The sequence below is a fragment of the Acinonyx jubatus genome, chromosome C1 (genome assembly GCF_027475565.1).
Source record: "Acinonyx jubatus isolate Ajub_Pintada_27869175 chromosome C1, VMU_Ajub_asm_v1.0, whole genome shotgun sequence".
Lineage (NCBI taxonomy): Eukaryota > Metazoa > Chordata > Mammalia > Carnivora > Felidae > Acinonyx > Acinonyx jubatus.
Window position 1 is genome coordinate 189,678,513 of NC_069381.1, and position 16,410 is coordinate 189,694,922.

The window sequence follows — 16,410 nt, forward strand, 5'->3', positions numbered from 1 at the left end:
TAGATTTCCCTGCATGAACTTCTGGTGTTCTTAGCAACTTGGGTCTTGAGAACTTCCGTTTCTACTTTAGGATTTGGGGATTGGTCAGGGGAGGAAGGGCATATCTTAAAATCTGGCTTCTCTGCCCTATTCAAAGCACCATGGAATTTTTCTGTACTCTTACTCATCACTTCAAAGGAAGTGTGTGATCATTATTCTTTCCATGTTATCTTTGCTAAGAGTTCGGTGAGCAAACAGATCAGGTACACAATATTTCATGTATGGAATGTATCTGGTTCATTATTTATTAGACAGAACCTATGTAATTCTCCCTCACCATCCCTGATCAAATATCATATTTCTGTACCCTTCTGTAATGCAGATTTCAAAGTCCTAGACCTGTTAAGACTGGGGTCATTTTCCTGTGTTTCTCATAAGAAGATTAGTTTCTAAATCTAAGATGAAAGAATTTCTCGGCACAATAATTGATATAGGAAATACATCTTGGAACCAAATGCACAGTTTAATCACCGTGGTGGAGGAGAGGACATTCATTTGATTGATGAAATAGAGAGGAGCCAGGATTTGTTTAAATTGGCAAAGCCAGCATTTTGGGGGGGTTCTCCGTCTTTTACAAGTCATACTCTTCAAAGTTATTATTGCGATCACGAATCACAAGCATATGAAGTCCCCAGTGGTTCTGTCACTCTTCCCGTGCCTGTCTCTGGGTGTTATAACCAAAACTGGGCACAGGTGTACAGGAATTACTCAGGCAGAAGTCAAATCAGGACCTGGATAACTGGATATATTTTGATTTATTCTTATGTGGAAGATTTATTCCCCTGGAAAACACTGTCGTCTGCCACTTTCTTTAAAGCACACTTCTACCAGCAAAATGAATCCCCAAATTGCAGGACCTCAACACGTAATCTCATCTATGCTCCTGCTGCTGAGACAGCTCACCAAGAAAGTATCTTATTTTTTTCCTTAAAACCTAAAAAGACAACTGTGGTTATTCATTCCATGCCATGTTTTTCTTTTTTCTTTTATTCTTTGAATTGATTAAATACCCACTGCGTGGCAAGCACTGTTCTAGGTACTCAGAAGAGAGCAGACAACATGAGAAAGTCATGATCCCTGCCTCCTGGAGGTTGCACTCTAGGGCAGGAACTGAAGGCAGGTTAATAATGAATAGAGAACAATGAAGACTAGATTCCTTAGATACATTAGATACCTGGATACCTTAGACACCATGGTCCAGAAAGGCCTCTCTGAAGAGGTGACTTTGGAGTTGAGACCGTTGATGACAGTCAGCCACATGAAGATCTGAGCAAGGGTATCCCAGACATGAGCCAATGCAAAGGTCCGGGGGCAGGAGCAAGCCTGGTGGATTTGAAGGGCAGAGAGAAAGCTCAAGTGACTGGAGCGTGGTGAATGACAGAGAGTGAAATGAAATGTAGGTCTTGGTTAGGAGATTGGACTTTATTCTAATTGCACTGGGCAGCCATTAGGGAGCTTGAAGCAGGAGAGCGGCATGATCTGATTTACACTTGAAAAAGACCTCTCAGGCTGACGCTTTTGCTTAGGGACTATCTCCTCACATTTAGCCCAAATTCCTCCTGCTGCAATTAAAGTGCATTTTCTCTCCTCACAGTGAACAGATGCTACTTGATGCTGATATTAGTTCAGATGCCTGAGGAAACATCAGATGGCTATATCAGGATCCCCACAAGGCTGGAATAAATGTAGTAAGACCGGAGTGATCATCGTCATCTTGAATTACAATCAGATGCCACTGGTGAGAGTAAGACTGGGGGTGTCTCCAGCACCCATTCCCCACCAATGGCTGTGCCAGCTCCTTCCTGGGTTGTCCTCCAGGCTCTTCCATTCTTACTGATTCTCAAGCCCCACCTGCCCACCAAGCAATCCAAGGCATCAACAACACAACATCATGGTAGGCAACATACTGTTGCTGTAAAAGGATATTACGATAGGGTGGGTGGGACTTCCGGTGGGCTCCCTTCAGCAAAACAGCAATTTAACCAGTGAAAATTATGAAAATAAAAACGTTTTTTAAATTCCACAGAAATTGTCCCAAGGGTATAGAGCAAAAGGAGAAATGTTATTGAAGATAACCTACTAAATTTCATACAAACAGCAAGGGTCCATGGTATTTTGGCCATGACTTGCTCCTGGTTCCCTCTCCCAGGGCCATGTTGCAGAAACTGTATCCCAGGCTCACTTAGCTATGATAGGGGTCTCTTCTCCCTGAAGTACACAGTCTGAAGAAATGATTTCACCCCAGGAGGGGCGCATGGCCAACAGCATTTCTTACCTCCCCATCTAGTGTTGCAGAAACTCTGTTCCTAGCAGGCATGACCTCGAGGAGGCGGCTGCCTTCCCCAGTCCTACACCAGTTGTAATCCCCTGAGAATATCAGGGCCCTGATCACTCTTGCCTTGGCTCCATCATAGGAGAGGCTCTACATGTTGAAGGGCAAGCCAAGAAGGTTCCATCATAGGAGAGCCTCTACATGTCGAAGGGGAAGCTAAGAAAGCAGGGCCTGGCACTGCCTCCCCGCCACCCCGCACCCCCCCTCCACTGCCGCATCCAGCAACCTGAGTGCACTACTAGAACTCCTAGCTGTGATGCAGTGACATCAGGGACCTAAGCAGGGGGTGAGGCACTCTGCAGCTGTGCCTAAAGGGGCTGACTCTCTATTTAGAACAGAGAGTAGAGAACTCCATGCCAAAGGGTGTTGTTGACAATGATGGAGACCTGGGTAGAGAGTAATTAAGAGGAATTGCAAAGCTCCAGGATACAAGCAAGACAGCAGAGCAGCCAGAGGTTTAATAGAACCAGGAAAGAGCAGCCAGGAAGAGCCCTCCTGGGGTCACAGTCAATGCAGGGCTCAAGTCTTGCCGGCGCAAGGGGCTTAAACACAACCTCTGACCAGACAGTGAACGATAAGGAGACTTGACCCAAGGGTGATTCCTGGGAAGCAGGGGTTAAGGATAAAATCACACTCACCCGTGATAAACCGGAAGATTATGGGCTTGCCCAAGGCTGAACCCTCTTGGGAGCAATCAGAGAAAGGACCTCCAAGGTACTAGTCTTTGGCTGAATGTGGGGCTATAAACACAAATTCCCTGAACTGTGATTCAGCCTCTAAGCCACACAAAAGGTAAAGAGCAAAAATCTAACTGGCTAAAAGGGCTAAGTCCAACCTTTGACCCATAGGTAGCTTATGCCAACCCAGACCCAGAGATGACCCTTAGGTAGCCAGGCTAAAAGGCAAAAACAAGGAGGAGCAATGCAAGCATGGACACTGGAAGCTGCACACTGTGGGGGCAACAGATGTCACGAGATTAGTTCAGCCAAGCCACTAAACAAGTAAATAGTTGACCAAGACAACAGCCACGACCACCACTCCTGCAGAGCAGGGGAAGGAATCAGTACGGCAAGTTGCTAGAATATATTATCAAAACATCCAGTTTCAGCAAAAAAATTACAAGACATGTAAAACAACAGTAATGAGCACACCCAACTCACAGACCTTGGTTTCTAATACCATTTTCCAATAAAAAGAAGTGGTTTCCTTGGAGAAATGACTGATTCTAGGGCAGGGAAAGGAAATACACAAAACAAGCCTAGTACATCTTGCAGTGACAGAAAATAAAGTACTAAAAACATTGGAACCCTGTATTGACAGGGATATGCCAAAGGGACACAGGAGCCAAGTAAAAGAGGTCCCAATGGCCAAAGTTGGAACAATGTTAGCAAAAAATAAATAAATAAATAAAATCATACTGGATTGTAATACATAGTATAAAATAAAAATCCATGAGTCCTTGCTGTTATAAAAAATGATTGAATAAAGAAATAAATGGGGGTGGTGTGGGAGGAAAGACAAATGTCCTGGCAGGAGAATTTCAAATAATTTATGTGGCTATTTCACCCTTAACAACGGGATCATAACTCCTCACTTCGTAAGTGCGGACTGCTCATAGTGACTTCCTTCCAAAAAGTCAGTGTGGAATTGAGAGTTGGGAGGAGGGGAACGAGGTGGATAACTTTATGGTGGGAAAACCTGAAAAACATTATCTCAGCAAGTGACCAAGGTCAATATCAACAATGATAAGTCATGCTGATAATAGGTACCATTGATATGATGTAATAAAGGTGGCACTTGGGCTCTGTAGTTCTCCTCCCAAAATCCCGTAACAGTAGTCTAATCTTGACAAAAACATTGGGCAAATCCCAGCCGAGGGACATGCTCCAAAATACTTGACCAGTCTTCTTCGAAACCGTCAAGATCGTCAAAAATAAAGTTTGAGAAACTGTCACAGCTGACACTGATTCTTTATTTGTGACAAATGTACCATGCTAATGAAGAAATTAATAATAGGGAAAATTAGCAGAGGGACATAGGAGAACTCCATTCTCTTCTCGATTTTTCTGTCAATCTAAAAGTATTTTAAAAGTCAAGCCAGGGCACCTGGGTGTCTCAGGCGGTTAAGCGTCAGACTCTTGATCTCAGCTCAGGTCATGATCTCATGGTTTGCAAGCTCCAGCCCCATATCAGCCTGACAGCATGGAGCTTCCTTGGGATTCTCTCTCTCCCTCTCTCTCTCTCTGCTCCTCCCCTGCTCACACGCAGCACACGCTCTCTGTCTCTCAAAATAAACATTTTTAAAAAAAATAATAAACGTAAAGTCAATTTTTTAAAAGGGGTAGAAAATGATAAAAAAAAAAATAGACACAGAACAAAAACTCAACATGTCAGATTTAAACCAACCATGTCAATGATAACTTTGTGAATGAAACGATCCAATCAGAAGAAAGGAATTATCAGATTGGCTTAAAAAACAAAAACGCAATATCCAGCTATCCACTATTTATAGGAGATATACTGTAGATTGAAAGATACAAATAAATTGAAAATAAAAGGATGGGAAAAGACAGGTGATGCAAACAGCATGGGGAGCTAGATGGCTGCACTAATATTAGACTATATAAACACTGTGGTCACCCTGCTTCCTGCACCAATTATTACTGGCCCCCTTGCAGGATGGACCCCCATCCTGAATTTGCATCTGATGTCAAGACCAATGACATCACATTGTATCAAAGGAGTATGAAAAAGTTTATTACTTATATAATGAGGTTCCTGAGGATGGCAAGGCAGGCTTCTCAAGCTTATTTGAAAATGGGCTGAGAGAGTCTGAGGAGACTGGCCTAGATTTTTTTATTGCAGCCGGGCAATGGGGCCAGGTTGAGGGTTCCCATGCACTGTCACGATAGAAATGCGTTCACTTATGTTAGAGAAACTCCAGGTGAGAGAGCATCTTCAGTGTCTCCAAAGAAGCGACGAACGTGTCCTGAAGAAGAAGAGAATCATTAGGCATTTACTAAGTCCTGCCTTGAGCTTCAACACAGGAGGGGTGGGAAAGCAAGGTCAACAACGTGAGAGAGAGAGAATAAAAAGGAAGTGGAAAGATGGCCATCCGCCTTCTGTGACTGCCGGCTGTCTATCTGCAGCTTGTGCCTCCCACAAGCTGCATGACCTACGGGAGATTCACACACTAGGTCTTTAGACCCAGGCTCTAAAGGGAGCAGACCCTAATGCGATTGCAGTCCCTCTCTCTACGAGCTCGCCTGGGCCAGCAGACAGAATTGAGGTCAGCAGAGAGCACTGAGGGAGCACCAAGAAGCTGCTATCCGCACAGAACCTTGAAGAACAGATCACCTTCTGAATGGAAGGAAGCGTGTGTGCGAAGGCAAGGTAACCGCAAATGCATGAGAGGTTCAAGGGCTTGCAAGACATTTCACATGCACCCTGTATTCTTGACTAGCCCAAAAATGTTAGGACATGAGACATAGGCAAGAAGGAGATTGTGCAGGACCTGGTTTAAAAAAAAAAAAAAAGAAAGAAACCAAGAAAACACTTGCCTTTACTTACCTTGGAAAAACATAGAGAACCATGGATGGGTTTTAAGCAATGTCAGCAAATGAGGTTTGCATTTTTTTAATGTCCTTCTGGAAGTAGTATGGATGACTAAAAGGGACCAGATTGGAGATAGGAAGACTAGATAAGAGACTGCAATACTCCAGACAACAGGGGTTGAGGGCCTGAGTCAGTTTTCACAGGGAAAACTAATCTAACGTTCTTTCCACAGCATCCTGAAATCACACCATGACGGTGATTTCATCATATGCATTAATTTTTACTATTTCTGTCAACACGCAATCAAGTGAAGACAGCGTATTGTTGACCACCAATTATTCTCTGGGAATCAAGTTACCTGTGGTGTGGCACCCGCGTGTAACCTCTTTTACTCCGCCAGCAGTGTATGTCTTCAAGGGTCAGACGCTGTTACAGTTTCTAGAAACAAACAAGACCCATGTTCTCGTAGAACTTACAGAGAGGACAGATGTTAAAAAAAAAAAAAAAAGGAAACAAAGTCATTTCAGGGCAATAAGAGCTGTGAAAAAAAAATCAAACAGGGTAGCAAGTTGAAGAAACAGCTGTGGAAACTTCTGAATCTGGGTGCTTAGGGAGTGGCACTTGAATGGCTATGATGGCATCTGAGGACAGCGCACCCCAGACAGAAGGACCCCCTGGTGCCCTGCTGAGCCCTTCGCTAAGGTTCCTTCAGTACACTTCCCAAAGCTGTATCTTGCAAGATGGCTCACAAAATCATTGTTAACTATGCAGAATTCTCTCGTGCGGTGGCATAGGGTTTTAGAAAAATATAAAGTCATCAAGCACTTACCTTATGCCAAGATTCAGCCCACTGATGTGCCAGGTAAAAATCTCTGAGGACACATGTGACTATAATTTCTCTTCTATCTTGTATGTTGTCGATATTATATGACTTCAACCATACGATGTGATAAGGAAATTTTCCTAATGTCCCGTCCTCTTTCTTTCTAGGAATACTGTTTTAATTAACTTTCTTCTTGGCAAAAGCGTGACCTGTAACATTTTCCCTAAAGAAAGGAATGTGAAATGTGTCATTCTCTTCTCTACCCTTAGAGACAAAATTACTTGCTCTCGTATTTTTTGCCGTTGTTCTGGAAAAAATCAATTGGTTTACCAGAGAGGACAGTAGGCTTTAACAGGATACACCCAGAAGTAGTAATAATTATTCTCTTATAATAGCTAACAGTTTTTGAGCATTTGCTATATGCCAGGCATTGTGCTCAATGCTTATGTGACTGATTTAAATATTACAACAATAAAATGCAGAAAGCATTTTTATATAAATTCTGCAGATGGAGAAATTGAGACTTAGAAAGTTTAAATAACTTGTCTATGACCACATAGACAGATGTTAGAAACTGAACTCAAGCAATCTAACACCATATTTGCACAGCAAAAAATCTGACCATCCCCAACTATACCATGCTGTGTAGATGGTGGTGGGATTGGAATTAAGGAGAAAGTCCTTAGAAGCTGAAGGAAAACCAGCCAAGGAAAAGAGAGCTTTAAGAAGGGGAATTTTAAGGAGTTTTCAATAGTGTCGCATGACCCTGAGAGCGAGAGCGTTCTTAAATTTTGCACCCCAGGCACCTTTCTTGCCTCATGCTAGTCCTGGCTCTGGGGAGACAGAAGCACTTGTACACGATGAAGACAGACGGGTACCCGGGGGAGGAACACATAGGGTTTTGTGTGTTCTACTAAGAATTTTGACTTTCACTCAGCATGAGATGGGAAGTCGTTGGAGGGTGTTGAGGAGAGAAACAGCATGATCTAATTTAAGCCTTAAACCCTTTGGCTGCAGGTTGGTAACAGGTTGTAGGAGGGCGAGGGCAGAGCTGGAAGACCAGCTAAGAAACCATTGCAATAATCCAGCAAGAAGTGATAGTAACTCGGACCAGGTGGCAGTGGGATGGTGAGAAGCAGTTGAATTCTAGACAGATTTTGAAAGGAGAGCTGACAGAATGTGCTGTCAGACCAGATGTAGGATGTGAAAGAGAGGAGTCATTACGACACCAAAGATTTGACCCTGAGAAACTACCGCAGAATGTCAAGGAATCCAAGGCCTAACATAAAGGCTGTTGGATCTGAACATCGGAGGATGCTGGGTGATCTCAGTGAGAGAATTTGGGGGGGGGGGGGGCGGGGTGGAAGTAAGGTTGAACTCAGTCCTAAATGAAGCATAAAGAAGAAAAAGTAATGAGTGCCATCTATTCTCGTGACTGTTTATGGAAAGGAGACGTGGGGTAGCTAGGAAATCCTGGGTCAAGGAGAAGCTGTATATGCTTTTTTAAGATGGGAAAGAATTGCGTCTATGTGCTTAGGACAAAAATTAATAATAATAATAATAATAATAATAATAATAAGTGGTTGAAAACACCTGCTAGAGAGGTGATAAAACATGATCAAGGCCAAAACCACAGCTTCAACGATTTTTAAAACATGGTGCCCAAACTTTTCCATTCGAGTTGTGCATAGCCTAGTGCTAAAATAGATTTTAGGCCAACATCTGATTGATTTCACCCCCCCCCCCAAATCTTCTGCCTCTGTCACACATTTTGTTAAAGAATAGATCTACTTCTGTTTTCAGCCTTGTCCATTTCTTCATGTAGTTTCTCTGAGAACATACATCACACAGTTATGAAATTTTAAAATCTCTCCTTTATTTTTTTCAACAGAGAGACTATTACTTGATCTTTACCTAAAACATAAATCTTAAAATTCAACTCTTTCGTTCTCGAAACTTTTCCAGCATACTTTAAGATTTCGCCGAGTTTTTCCACTTAAGAAAGAGATAATTAAACGTAGTTGAAAACTGCCTTATCATTGCAGTCGTTGTATAATTTATTTTTTTCCGTTGGGCAATGTGCTTAGCAACTTGCACATTAAGCCTTCTATTGAGATTATATTAATATCATAAATATGCAAAAAGGAAACCACTCGGAAATTTCAAAATAATAGCAATAACCTTTCCCTTGTATAAAACCTTTTATCTCAAGATCTCCATGCACTTTCCCAACAGGCATGAGTACCCTGCCCAACCACTTTTGCAAGGGGCCAATTAAAATGCCAGCCTCACTTTATCTCCTGATTCAAAATGCTAGTAAGGATCACAAAGCAAACGCCCAACACAATCATGATCTTAATTCTTAATGTTTCCTACGGCAGCATTTATAATCTTTAAGAGGGCCGAACCTCCAGTCTGTAAGAAGTCCCAAGTGGTTGTGACTTTTTTGCTTTATTCTTTTGCCATAGCTGATGGGGCGTGACAGAGGGTAGGGAGTGGGGTGGCGGTTGCCCTGGCAAACTCTCGCACATTGACTCGAGAAATACCCGCATCGCTCACACAGAGACACCCATGCGCACTGATGCAATCATGGCTAGAAATGAATCAGGGCCCTTGAGACAAGAGCTCATGACTCATGCTTTCTGAAGAGCCCACGGGACACCCGACAAACCAGCTATATCACGGTCATTACCGAACAAAGCACAGGTGAACTGTGAACAAAAGGAAAAGGGAGGGGCTGATCCATTTGGTTCCAGGGTTTGGAACACGTCATCTTAAGATTATTGTCAGGTAATTATAGGGTGTCAGGAAGGGAAACTGACCTTTGGCCCAACTCACACATGCAAACTCACTGTGAGATCTAGGGTGACTTTCTTTGCTTCTCTGCACCTAGTTTCCTCATCTCTGCCAATGAGGACATTATACAGTCACATCAGAAAGACTCCCTCCCCTTCCAACACCCTATGAAATACTCATAGTCATTATTTCCTGTTCCCTCAAGAGAAATGCGTGGTGTCACAGGAAGAAGGGGAGGGAAGTGGTCTTCAAAAAGTATTTTAGATTTTCAAGGAAGCCCAAGTTTTCCAGCTTCTTTCAGCACTATTTCTTCCATTGAAATGACATACCAGCATTAACAAGGGAGAGGAAAAGCCTTTCTCTCTTCATCCTAAGTCCTACGAATGTCTGCGAAAGGCATTTTACCACCACACACATACTTCTGTGCATAGAATAGGAGCATTTCTGACAGCCTCCAGCCTCCCGGAAACGCCTAATGTGGAGTATCTCTCACCACAATAGCTAATTCTGTCCTGTCACCACCTTCTGAGACATTTTCCTCAAAGTGTCTTTTTCCTGGAATTGCATTCCTTTTAGAGAAGGTAGTCAGCAGGACATGACCACTGGTTGACCCTGGAGCTGGCAACCGGGGGCTCCTGACCTCCTCGCTTGTCCTTGGAATGTATGTTCTGCCCACCGTCCCCACAGTGGGAAATGTTCCAAAGACATAGCCTTGAAGCATAATGTGTTGTTGAGACCACCTGGATGGTATACATGATGGGACCCGGGTAGGACCTCTATATAAACTTCTAAGACTCTGGCGGTGGGTGTGGAGATCTTACTCAAGCCTCAAATGTAATTTCCCTTGCTCATTAATCCTGCCACCTACCAATCTGGAGAGGTTTGCCTCTTTCTTCAGTCCCTTCTTGCCCTCTGTGTATGGGGCCAGTTTGCAAACCCAGGGAGTCATTTATTAAAGACGTAACGAAACTCCATAAACATCAGCCTTGTTTTTCACCTGAAGTAGAGGTGAAAAAGAAAGATGAACTTCCCCAGCTTGGGTCCAGCCGCATTTAGGACTATGACACACCTATAAGAAGGTTTGGAGGAGGAAAGCCAAGGAAGGACCCTTGAGAGAAACCAACAGATACTCACACCCAGGCAGTAGCTACCATGCTTTTAAGAAAGCAGGAGGAGGAGAGTTGTTGTCCCAGATTATTTCTTTTGATTGTTGCCACTGGAAACCAAGTTTCTTCAACTGTGGAGGTCATCTAGGGTCCTAGTTACCCTCTCCAGTAGGAAGAACAAAGGTCCTATTGGAGTCACTGGAGACAACTGAGTTGAGCTGAGCTGTAGGCTGATCACGTTTCGGAGTTTGCTTGTTACCAACGCCATGTTGGTCACCCGCAGACCATTACCACAGGAGAAACCTCCTCACAATGTCAAGATCCTACTCTGCTCACAACCACTTCCTGAGGTTCTTTGAAAGCTGCACTGTAAACAAAACAAAACACAACCCAGACGCATCACATCAGAGAGACGAGGCACCAAAAAAAATTGGAAGAGGAAGCAGGTGTCTGAATAGAGGAGATTTTTGATTGGGGTGAGAGAGGCAGCTGTAGGAGAAAAGGAAGTTGGTTCTTTCTATTTCCAGAGAAAACGGGAAATCGTTTTTTGAAAATTTAAACCAATATCAGAGCCAAACCAGATCCGCCCACTAAATATTACTCTGGAAGTGTATGGTTCCTCAAGTATTTTGGTGTAGGTATTTTCCACTTTCACTTAGCATAGTAACTGTACGTCTAAAACTGACATTTGCAAAACCAACCAGATGAGGCACTTTATTGACTCTATCAAAGAACATCCCTAATGCACTGAAAAAATACGATTTACAAAAGTCTGCTTTTTCGTAATACCCTTCAGAAGCACAGTTTTTTATAAAAAGTGAATACTCCTGGACTCAGGCATTAAAAAAATTGTCAAGATACATAATTTAGTGTGGTTCAAGGAAATTGCACATTCGTATAGAAAACAAGGACTCTGTATTAAGAAAAAAAAAGAAACTTCATGGACTTGGTTTTACCTAAAAGTATATTATTTGCAATTGTGCTCGTCCCACAAATGTTCACACACAAACTACCTTGCTCTTTATATATCAACAACTATTCCATGCTTTTTAAAAAATATTTATGTATGTATGTATGTATGTATGTATGTATGTATTTTGAGAAAGAGAGAGAAAGAACACAAGCAGGGAAGGGAGAGAGAGAGAGAGAGAGAATCCCAGGCAGCCTCTGTGCTGACAGTGAGACTGACTCAGGCTCATCTGACAAACCTTGAGATCATGACCTGAGGCAAGATCAAGAGTCAGATGCTCAACTGACTGAGCCACCCAGGTGTCCCTATTCCATGTTTTTTATATGACCCAAATTATACCATCTCTGTAAGAGGTTTAGAGACAGGTTATGCATAGTGCATGCGAATTTCAACTATATGCCCCAATGACCCAGGTTCTTCTGAGTCACAAATGGATTGTCTTTGTCTTCTAATGATCCATGTGATCTGTAGCAGAAATTTTCCAGATGGTGACCGATGGAATGACCAACTGTCCAGGTTTGCCCAAGACTGAGGGAGTTCCGAATGTGAGACTTCCAGAGTTTAAAACTGGAAAGGTCCCAGGCAAACTTAAATAACTTGGTCTCCCTAAAGAGTTGAGGAAGAAATGAAATTAGTAAATTATATTAGTGTAATACTCACCATAATTCCGGTCACCAATTCCGGTCACCATAGCTCAATCTGACGCTATGTATCTGGGGATAGCATCACACCTCACAGATAAGGGCTCAGTCCTATAAGTCTGCACCCCACTTCCAACGCTAATCTTAAGTCTAGATTGTCATTTGCACGTCTGACCCACCAGCTATAGGTTGGAGTCCCAACAACCCCTTGGGGTTGATTAATTTGCTAGAGCGTATCACAAAACTCAGAGAAACATTTTACTGACTAGACTACTAGTTCCTTCCAAAAGGAGATAACTCAGAAACAGCCAGAGGGAAGAGATAACGTATGGTGAGGTACAAGGGAAAGGAAGTGGGCTTCCGTGCTCTCTCCAACCCACCATTCCATATATTCACCAACTCGGAAATTCTCCAAACCCCCTCCTATCCTTTTGGATTTTATGGAGGTTTCATTACATAGGCATGATTGATTAAATCATTGGCTATTGGAGATTGAGTTCCCCAAAGGTGGGGTGGGGATGGGGGTAGGAGTGAGAGTTCCAACTCTCTAATCATGTGGCTGGGTCTCCTGGCAACCAGCTCCCACCAACCCTTAGATGCTTCCAAAAATCACCGCATTAAAATAACAAAAGGCACCTATATCTGTTCTCATCACTTAGGAAATTCTAAGGGTTGTAAGCTCTATGCCAGAAACAGGGACGAAGACCAAACATATATTTCTCATTATAATTTACAATATCACATTCACACACATGCTTGTCCTCTCTCTCTTTGTCTCTCTCCCCCCCACCCCTTTCTCTCCCTTCCCATTCCATCTCACTCTCTTAGAACCAGATTCTAGTTTCCAGGTGGATATAGGTCTAAATTCCAGCTTTGCCATGACTTTTTTTTTTTTTTCATATAAAGTTCACTTATTTTGGGAGAGAGAGATAGTGTATGTGTGTATGAGCAGCAGAGGGGCAGAGAGAGAGAGGGAGAAAGAGAATCCCACGCAGGCTCCACACTGTCAGCATGGAGCCTGACTTGGAGCTTGAACCCACGACGATGACCTGAGCCTAAACCCAAAATCTAATGCTCAACTGACTGAGCCACCACCATAGCTCAGTAGTTACGCCCCACCGGAACTTTTTAAAAATTCTGGAGCAAATAGTTAAACTTCCCCGGTAGTGCTTCCTTATTTGTGAAATGCTAAAATGTGTTAAGGTTGTAACAGTTGAGGAATGCCGGGCACATACATCACATTTTATGTATGTGAAGCATTATTATCTCACAGATCGTGCAGTTATGGATCCTTTAGACTTGTCGTGCTCTGGTTAGAGTGACACTGATTTTTGGCTACGTGGTGGGCCAGCTGGGATTAACCCTCCTACCACAGGGTCTGTGCTGGGCCATAGACAGATCAGTCCTTGGTCCTTTCATTTGGCCACCAAATGGGTAGAGCTGAAGCAATGTCCTGTTTACCCAGAGTGTTTTCAGTTTTGCTTAGCCAGTCTCTTCAACCTTTGCCTTATTGTTTACATGTGAATTACACACACGCGCGCGCCCCCCTCCATGCACCCATAGGTTTTTATACTGTTGAGATGGGAGCAGCCAAATAAAAATTGTTCAGCTGTGTTTCTCGACAACTTAGGAGGTATGAGGAAAAGGACGTGGCACTCAAGAGGAGGGACAGGGCCTGGGACCCTGGGACCGAGGAGGGGAACTATTGAGAAAAGAATGTGCAGAAAAGAGATATTTTTGCCTCAGGGTTCCTGCTAACAGCAGCTAGGAAGCCCCACCATTCAGGGTGTGTGAACTTCCCGGTAATTTCCCTAGGGAGTCCCCCCCCCCCCCAGAGAGCCTTTCCCCCCAGATTCAGAAGGAAGCTGAACTAGGTAAATTCCCAAGCAGGGGTGCTGGGTGGGTGGTGACCTAAAGACAGGCTGGGACAAGTTTCCAGGTGGGTTTCCCCTTCCTGCTCTGACAGCCACAAATGTAAGCTGAGCCAAGATGGGGGTGGGGAGGGGCCTGCCTCAGCCAGGGGCTGTTGGTGGTGTTTTCCTTTGTCTCTCAGCTTCCTGTGTTTGAAATGAAGGAATCTGAGGCTTTCTGTGACCACTCTTGTCTGGGATTCTTTCCTCAAGAGGTGTTCGTGAATTTGTGAGGGTTGCCAGGAAAGAGTGTGAGTCATGGCTTCTGAGCAGACAACATTAGGTTTTAGAAATTCCCAGAGATATGACTTGTTTATAAGAAAGGAAACAGCTATTCTGAGCTGCCAGGGGAAGAGGAAAACACTGCTCATTTTTTTAAATGCCATGTGGAAAGGTCATACAAGTGGCCGAGTGTCAGCAAGAACCTGGTATAGACACTGATGTTAGTTCATTTGTCTACATTTTAGAGGATATTTCTGGGGCTTGGCATTTAAAATGCAAGACCCATGGCATTGAAATTCCACTCTTAGTCTTAGGCCCAGAGGCACAAGCAGGCTCCAAGGGCGAGCTGAGAGGCTGTTGGGCCCGGCTGAGGGGGGAGGGGGCTGCACCTTTCGTTGGAGGGAGAGGTGCACATTCTAGGCCCCACCTTTGACAACTTTCTAACTTCATATGTCTTGACCCGGCCACTGAGTTTCATTCCCATCGTAGGAGAAGTAAAATTTCCTCTACCCTCCTACAGTCTCCGGCTGGGAAGTGACAGAACTGGAGATCAACCAAGAAAAGTATACACTGTTTATTTACACGTTAGTGGGAACCCCCACAAGAAAAAAAAGTGAAAACCCAAAGAAGGTAGCAAGCCTAAGGGCTTACGCGCTGCGTGGAACAAAGAGTAGCAGGTGTAAAAAAGTAACTGTAACATAACAGGAGAGTAGAGGGAGATGGGCTATTTTAACGAGATCCATTTGTGCAAGTTTCTCTCAGCCTGGACTCCCCTTCTCTGATGATCATGCTTCTTTCTCCTGATATAGGAGGGCAATTTTCACAAGGGGACGTCATCGTCTGCTCTTAGGAAGAAAAAAGAAATGTCAGATCGCTCTTCTTTCATCTGCTCTTTCCAACTCGAAGTGATCGACATGCCAAAGCGGCATATTCTGGGGTGGCATGTCCTGAACTCTTTCTGCATATTCCATGCTGCCTCCTCTAATGTCTTTTCTCCACAGTGTTAACAAATGTGATCTCAACTGCCATGACCTGGAAGAATTGTTCAAAGCTACCAACTTCGGAGAAAGCGCCCAGGAGAGGAGCCCAGGGGTATTGCCCCCCACAACCTTCGCTTCTGCGTTAGCCCACTTTCTTGAGTATCGCGTTCGGCACTGCGATATTCAAACTCACAACGGCACCATGTACACGTTTTGCCACCATTAGCAGAGCCAGCCATGGCCCACGGAGATTGATTTCCAAGGAAAAATTAAGCCACCGAGGATTCACGGATTCAACAATAATTAACCTACGTGATAGTTTCATAGATACCACATTTGATAAAATCAACACCTTTTCCTAATTATAAAGTCAACAGTTAAATACACTAGAAGGAGGGCCCTTGAATGTGATAAAGACGCTCTTGGCGTAAAATGAATAAAGATTATATTTAATACGGAAATATCCCAAATCAGGCACAAACACAAAGAATGTCCTCTGGTATCATCATCGCTTAGATTCTCTGGCTAAATAAGGCAAGAAGTCGTGAAACAGAAGGATTCAGTTTGGTGAATTACAACGCTAAAGTACTCGTAAATCGCCTAAGTATATAACTGGAAAAACCAAAGAAATCATCAGCTAAAAGTGTTCTTAATTAATAAAGACCCATAAAGTGGCTTGGAATAAGAGAAATGCCTAAAAAAGAATAGTATTCCTATGTACTAGTAATAACCAGACAGATGATATAACAGAAAAGAAAAGCAATTCCAAAAGCAACAAATATAAAATACCTACAAATTCAGTGAGAAATGGATTAAAACTTTTTAAACATTCATCAAGAGATACAATTTTAATAATTAATAGGAAGGGCTACATTTTTACTAGCTGCAAAAATTCAACATAAAGATGCCGAGACCTCTTAATCTGAAATTATTAAAATAATTATATCCAAAACCACAGCAAGACTTTTCTTGGAAGTCATTAGAATTAGCACTAATTCCCAAGCGGGATGCGTTATCTTATAACAAGCACTCAAAA